The sequence below is a fragment of the Physeter macrocephalus genome, chromosome 18 (assembly GCF_002837175.3).
Source record: "Physeter macrocephalus isolate SW-GA chromosome 18, ASM283717v5, whole genome shotgun sequence".
NCBI classification, from domain to species: Eukaryota; Metazoa; Chordata; class Mammalia; order Artiodactyla; family Physeteridae; genus Physeter; species Physeter macrocephalus.
In genome coordinates, this window is record NC_041231.1 from 2,491,039 (window position 1) to 2,498,518 (window position 7,480).

The window sequence follows — 7,480 nt, forward strand, 5'->3', positions numbered from 1 at the left end:
AGCTGACCTATAAACCTCTGAAAATTATGGCTTACAATGGAAAGGGTGACGTAAAATAGCAAAAACGGACGGCTAGCAGTATTTTTGCTGGTGCCTCGGGCCTGGGGAAGCGGAGCAGGGGTGGTGTATTTTTTTTAAGTCAACCGTTTTGGGGCTGTTTGCGACACTGATGTCCCCCGCGGCTCAGGGTCAAAGGCTCGGCTGAAGCCTCGATTCTGGAGATGCGTTTGGACTTGCGATTAACTTACCCTCCCCCGCAGCTGCCTGCAAGGGTGGGGAGGAGAGAAATGGGACAGGCCCGAGGCCCAGCTGGGGCTGCACGCTGAGAAATACCTCCCCTGGGAAATGAGAGTCGGGGCCCTGCCGCCTTCAGCTCAGCCCGAACACATCCTGGGAATTAGACCTGCCGAGATCTGACTTCAGGCTCTGCACCTCTCCTCTGGGGAGGGGCCTCCCCCAGGCCTGCCTGGGTGACCAGGTGGCAGCTCAGCCTGGCTGAGAGGGAGGAGGATGGGGTGAGCCGGGAGTCCGTAGGCAGCACCACCCTGCTGGAATGACCATTCATACTGAGGACAGAGTCTGGCTGGGGTGGGCACCTCCCCACCCCGAACTCAGTGTGACCGGGCAGCCTACCTGCCCCCGCTCTGTTGCTTACACCCCTGGCCCCCAGCACGGACCTGGGGGTGCAGCCCCCTGCTACCGAGCTTCCTGGTGTCACTCAGGGTGGCTTTCTCAAAAGCACCAGGGCCGCGTAGGGACGGGAAGGGGACACTAATGTCGGTTCTGGGGCCAGTTTCTCCCCCAGGCAGGAGCTCGCAGCAGAGACCCAGAGGTTGCCCTCCATAGGCAAAAAGCACTGGATTCTGAGTCATAGTGTGACCTGGGCAACTTCTTATGGACCAGGCTGGGAAGACGAGATGTAGGGCCGCTAACCATGAACCAATGATGGGATGATAAAGGGGCAGAGGGTTGAGCTGGGACTGCCCTGGGCAGTGGTGCTCAGAGAGCTTTAGCTGGATGTTTGGGGAAGCCGTAGGATGGGATGTCACCCATAGGGTGAGTGTATTGGAGCCAGAGGGTCCCGATGAAGCTGGAGAGTAGGGCCGAGGGGGGCCACTCGGGGGTCTCCCATGGCCCTGGCCTGGCCTGCTGGTGCGTGTTGGGCTGGCACGTGGTTTAAACATTATTCATCGTAAGAGTGCCTTTTAGGGTAGGCCTGCAGGGCCTCTCCATTTCCTGGTCTCCCACCTCCCTCCTGGACCTTCCTGATTCTGATGGGCTGGCGTCAATTGCTGGACTTTGTCTGCAGGCAGTAGGGAGCCCTTGGGGAGATTGAAGAGGGGTGACAGAAGCTGAGGCAATTTAAGAAAGCATCCTAAGGCTGCTGGGAGGGGCCAGGTAGGGACTACTGTGGCCGGCCACCCAAGCAGAGGTACCAGGTTGGCAGCAAACGTTCCCAGTGCCTCCAGCACACCGGACACTGCTCTAGGCACCAGAGACACAGCGATGCATGAAACAGACACAATTCCCTGCTAGCACGAGCTGCCTCTATGGGGAGAGGTGACGTAACCCGGGGCCAGGGGGCTATTGTTTAAAGCAGGCCGTGCCAGGAAGCCCCCCTCCCACCCCCCAGCAAGTGCATCTGAGCTTGGCGGAGGTGAGGGGCGCAAGTCTTGAGGATTAACTGGGAGAAGATAGTTTCAGCAGAGGGAACAGCCAGTGCAAAGGCCCTGGGGTCTGGAGTGCTCACAGCATAGTGGACCAGAGGGGCCGGAGTGGGAGGTGGGGTGGGGGGAGCTGGGAGATATATTGGGAGGGAGAGCTGATGGGACTTGCTGATGGACTGGTCGGGGTGGGGCATGAGGGGGACTGGAAAGCGGGGAAGCGGGGAGATCGCTGAGGTTCCTGGTTCCATGTAAGTGTGAATGTGGGCCATTCTCAGAGCTGAGGAAGCCTTCCCAGAGAAGCGGAGAGCCCCTTCTTTTGGACATAAGTTGCAGTTCAGGCTACCCTGCCCTGATTTCCACTCTCAGCCAGGCCCTGTGGACACCAGGACAGTCCTGTCAATGAGGCATTAGCTTTCCACGTTACAGGTGAGGACAGCAAAGCCACTGGCCCAGGCTCACTCACTGGCCAAGTACCCAGTCAGGACACAGCCCACGCTGCTGGCCCAAAGGCTCTAGCTGCCCTCCCCCGATGCTGTCTCAAGAGCACTGTTTCTTTTTTAAAAAAAAAATATTTTTAATACATTATTTAAATATTATCCAAAGTCTATATTTTATATGAGTTCACTCTCCATGTTGGATATTGTATGGGTTTGGACAGTCGTATAAGGACATGAATCCACCATTACAGGATCCTAAAGAGTATTTTCCCTGCCCTCAAAATCCTCTGTGCTCTGCCTGTTCATCCTTCCTCCCAACCCCTGGCAACCACTGAACTTTTACTGTCTCCACAGTTTTGCCTTTTTCAGAATGTCATAGTGTTTGATTCCTACAATGGGCAGCCTTTTCTCATTGGCTTCTTTTTTCACTTCACTTTTTAAGTTTCCTCCAAATGAGCTTGATAGCTCATTTAAAAAAATTTCTCAGTAATATTCCATCGTCTGGATGGACCACAGTTTATTCATCTATTCACCTACTGAAGGACACCTTGGTTGCTTCCAAGTTTGGGCAATTGTGAATAAAGCTGTGCACATTTTTGGTGTGGAGCTAAGTTCTCAGCTCCTTGGAGGAAATACCAAGGAGCATGTGTTGCTGGATCATACGGTAAGAGTACACTGAATTTTGTGAGACACCGCCAAAGTCGCCGTACCATTTTTGCATTCCCACCAGCAGTGAATGAGAGTTCCTGTCCAAGACACTGTTTTTCAAACTTTTCTCCTGGATGGACCACACTGACCACGAGTTTTTAGGTGAATTCAAACAAACAGAAACCTAATTACAATTTAGACACAAAGACAAAGCAGAATCAAAAATGAACGTTAGAGGGGCTTCCCCGGTGGCGCAGTGGTTGGGAGTCCGCCTGCCGATGCAGGGGACGCGGGTTCGTGCCCCGGTCCGGGAGGATCCCACGTGCCGCGGAGCGGCTGGGCCCGTGAGCCATGGCCTGCACGTCCGGAGCCTGTGCTCCGCAACGGGAGAGGCCACGACAGTGAGAGGCCCGCGTACTGCAAAAAAAAAAAAAAAAAAAAAATTAACGTTAGAGAATTCCTTGGTGGTCCAATGGTTAGGACTTGGCACTTTCACTGCTGGGGCCTGGGTTCAATCCCTGGTTCGGAAACTAAGATCCTGCAAGCCTTGCGGTGTGGCCAAAAAAAAAAAAAAAAAAAAAAAAAAAAAAAAAAAATTAAAGAGAAAAGAACCCTGATGACTGGCTTCCTTTCAGTACCTCTTTGGTTTGACCTGACTGGGACAGAGAGCCTGAGCCATTGGTCAGTTCCTCGTCCAGTTGGCTCTGCATGATGGTGGATTGCATTATTGTCCAAATATTTGCTGCCCTGCCCTTTGGGAGGATTCTACGTCTCCTGCATGTTGATATCAGACTTGGCCACGTGACTTGCTTTGGCCAATGAAATGTGATTTGTGTGACATATGCCACGCCTGAGCAGAAGCCCTTACAGGCCTGGGTATGGGGCCACCTTTTTATCTTTCCACTGAGGGACCAGCAGGGTCCTGATGGGGCTGCCCCTTCCACTGACTTGCAGTGGAACCCAGCCCCAGCCCACCAGGATGGGACTGTCACAGAGAGAAATCCTCTGTAGTTGGTGTAAGCCACTGAGACTTTTGTTACGCAGCATACGGTAAACTAAGCTGACAGAGACAGCTCCTTTGAAGATCCCAGGTCACTGTTTTAGGTTTCCAGGAATGACAGCAAGGACCGGGTGGTGGTGTCAAGTTGTCCTGGATGCTTGGACACGTGTCTGGAAATTTTGGAGCCTTCTCTCTGAGCACTGCCTTCAGTGTCCTACAGGTGCCAACTCAAGCCTGTCACATGTAAGGGCGGGAGGCCGAGTCTTTCAGCGTGGCAGGGTCCCGTGTCCTCGCTGGTTGCCTTCTGTTCTGTGGTAGAGTTTGTATGTGCTTTAAAAAGTGTCCAGTAGGTGAGGCAGGGAGCATCCGGGCAGAGGAGCTGCAGGTGGGATGGAGGAGCTTGGGGGCAGGATGGTAGTCCCTCTGCATGGCTAGCGCCACAGGGACCCAGCTTCCGACTGCATCCCTGGGTGTGCTGGCCGCATGTTCATTCCCGCCACGGGGATCCACCATCCCGAGCTTTCCTGAGGCAACAGGACGGATCACAAGCTTCCACACGAATGAGGCTCCACACGCCACTTCCGCCTCCCCTCCCCTGGCACTGCACTGATCCATCTGGATTGTCCGGGGCCCAGGCTCTGGAGGCAAGGCTTACGTTCCCAAGTCTCAGTGTGCTGAATCACTAAGGCATCGATTCCCACCGCGGCAGGCTGGCAGCTGCTGGCTCAGATGAGTATTTCTGCAGGTCTTTTTGCTCTCAGTTGAAGAGAGTCGCCTCATCCCTGCCCGTACATGCCCCACCTGCAAAGGCTGGTGGATTCGGGGGGCAAAGCCCCGGCCCCTTGCCTTGAACAGACAACTCTGAGGGACCATCCCAGCTCCGCGGCCCCCGAGGGATTGGCTGAGACCCTTGTCAGATCTGCATCATAGCTCAGCTTCTCCTGTTCTTAACCCTGCTCTTTCACCCCACCAGCCAGGTGAGCCCAAGAGTGGTCCCAGTGAAACTTCCTGCACACACACACACACACACACACACACACACATACACACACATGCACACATATACACACACACAGAAGCAAACACAGACATATACATGCACAGACACACAACACACACAGACACAGATACACACATGTCCAGCCACTCATCTGACTTTTTTATATGACGAAGGAGGAAAATTATCAAGGTTTGGGAACAGGTCACATCTCAGAGATTGAGTCGACAGTTGGGCATCCTTAAGTAGCCCCAATCTCTTATTCTGAAATTTAACATTGGTATTATGTAAGCCTTGAAGTGAGATTTTCAAGGGTAGTGGAGATTACAGATTGGATTGCTGGCCTATGTTCCTTAGACTAAGAAAGAGAAGTGGCCTCTGGTGGCCTGAGTGGTATCAGGAAGAAATGCTTCGAACTTCGCCGTTGCCTGAGAGCCCCTGGCTGTGGGGCCCCCTTAGGGGCCAGCCTGCTTCAGCGTCGCATGGCCGTGTGTTCAGCATCCCCTTCAGCCCTGAAACGCGACCAGGGCTGTACTCCTCAGTGCCAGGGCCATGAAGGCAGAGGGGCACTGGCAACCGGCCCTTCTCTCCCACTGGCATGAGAACACCTGTTCCAGTGATCTCGTGCCAAGTAAAAGCCATTCCAGTGCTTTGTGGTTTAAAACAACGGTTTTGTTTATACCTAGGATGTTATGAGTCAGGGACTTGGGAAGCGCTGGCAGGTACTTTAGCTCTGTTCATGGGGCGTCACCTAGGGTGGTTCGGTCGGGGTTTGGGGGCTGCCTTCCAAGATGGCTCGGCTCACTCCTGTGCCTGGCAGAGTGGAGCTGGCCTCCAGCTGGGGCCTCAGTTCCTTTTCCTGTGGCTTCTCCTCAGGCCTGCTTGGGCTTCCTCACAGCATGGCCGTGCTCCCGGAGCCCTGGTGAAAGCAGCGAGGTCTCTGACAGCCTGGCCTGGGGAGTCGAGTAGAATCACCTCTGCCCCATCGGACCAAGCAGACAAGTTTCCAAAGAGTTTGCAGCCACCTTGGCCATGGCACCTTTCCTGGCAGTGCTCAGAGCGTACCCAGCATATTCTGGGGGGGGTTTGCTTCAGGACTCACAAAACGATTGTTACCCAAATTAAAAACAAAACTAAATTTCCTTTAGCAGGGATTTTTAGTAATAAACAGAAAAAAGGTCACGGAGCACTTCCTGTGTTTGAACCGAGCAAATGGTGGGAGCGGCTTCTTACTTAGACATCAGAGCGGGATCCAGGCGAGAAGCGGAGTCGGGGGCACGTGCCCGTGACAACACGGACCACCCCCCGACCCAAGGCCACTGAAACGGTGACATGACAACACCTGATAAGGGCATTTTGCTAGCAACCCTTTCTGCCTTCTTTTATTGTATGTGTGTATACTTTATATAGATATAAAATACATAATAGATATTATATACATGTAATCATACACACAACATATACATGCATATAATTTCTCTCTTTCTTCGTTAACTTCGTAGCCGGTGTTAAATTTTCTCAGCAATAGTATCACTTGTACCTCCTTAAAAAAATTTCTTCCCGGGGAACTTGGAACTTGTAAACATATGCAAAGTTCATAGAAGATTACCGTGAGCTCCAGTGTTCACCAGCCAGCGTCAACAATCGTTAACATTTTTCGAAACTTGTAGTTTGTTTCCCTCCCCCAACTCGTTGCGGCGAGCGGGGGCCACTCTTCATAGCGGTGCGCGGGCCTCTCACTATCGCGGCCTCCCTTGTTGCGGAGCACAGGCTCCGGACGCGCAGGCCCAGTAGTTGTGGCTCACGGGCCCAGTTGCTCCGCTGCATGTGGGATCTTCCCAGACCGGGGCTCGAACCCGTGTCCCCTGCATTGGCAGGCGGACTCTCAACCACTGCGCCACCAGGGAAGCCCCCCAACTCTTAATTTTTTGTTACTGCTTTTTTTTTTTTTTTTTGGCGGTACCCGGGCCTCTCACTGCCGTGGCCTCTCCCTTTGCGGAGCACAGGCTCCGGACGCGCAGGCTCAGCGGCCACGGCTCAGGGGCCCAGCCGCTCCGCGGCATGCGGGATCCTCCCGGACCGGGGCACGAACCCGCGTCCCCTGCATCGGCAGGTGGACTCTCAACCACTGCGCCACCAGGGAAGCCCCTGCTGTTTGTTTTAAAGCGGATCCCAGACCCCGAATCCTCCCACGGGGTAAATCTGTCTTTGCCACTGGAACGGGCGTCGGTCTGGGAGTGCAGTGTGGACCCACGAGGCCGAGGCAGCTGTGGTCCGGGCCCGCCACCAGGGCAGCGCCCGGCAGTTTGTCCCGGAAAGCATTCCTTTCCCTTCTTCTAGAAGATCACGCCTGGCTTCCAGGGAAGGCCCTGGGCTTTGTTTGAAAACAGCACGAAACCCTTGCTGACCTCACGCCAGTGCCATACCAGAGACCCTGCAGAGGGGACCAGTCCGTGATGTCCGGGTTCCAGACAGTCACCGCTACCCAGAGGGCCTCCCTTTGCAGCCTGTCCCACTGCGTGGACAGTCCCTGCCTGGACAGGACATCCCACGTTTGCCCTTGAGTCCTGGCTGGTTGATAAGCTGCTGCTTTTCTGATCCTCTTTTGAGTCATTTTTGGTGATTGAAATAGTAATAATCCTAAGAAAATAATAGTAAGAAAATGGAGCTGTCACACACGCAAACCTCTTTGGGAGGAGTCTAGCTGGGGTTTGAGACAAAGGCAAGGGTC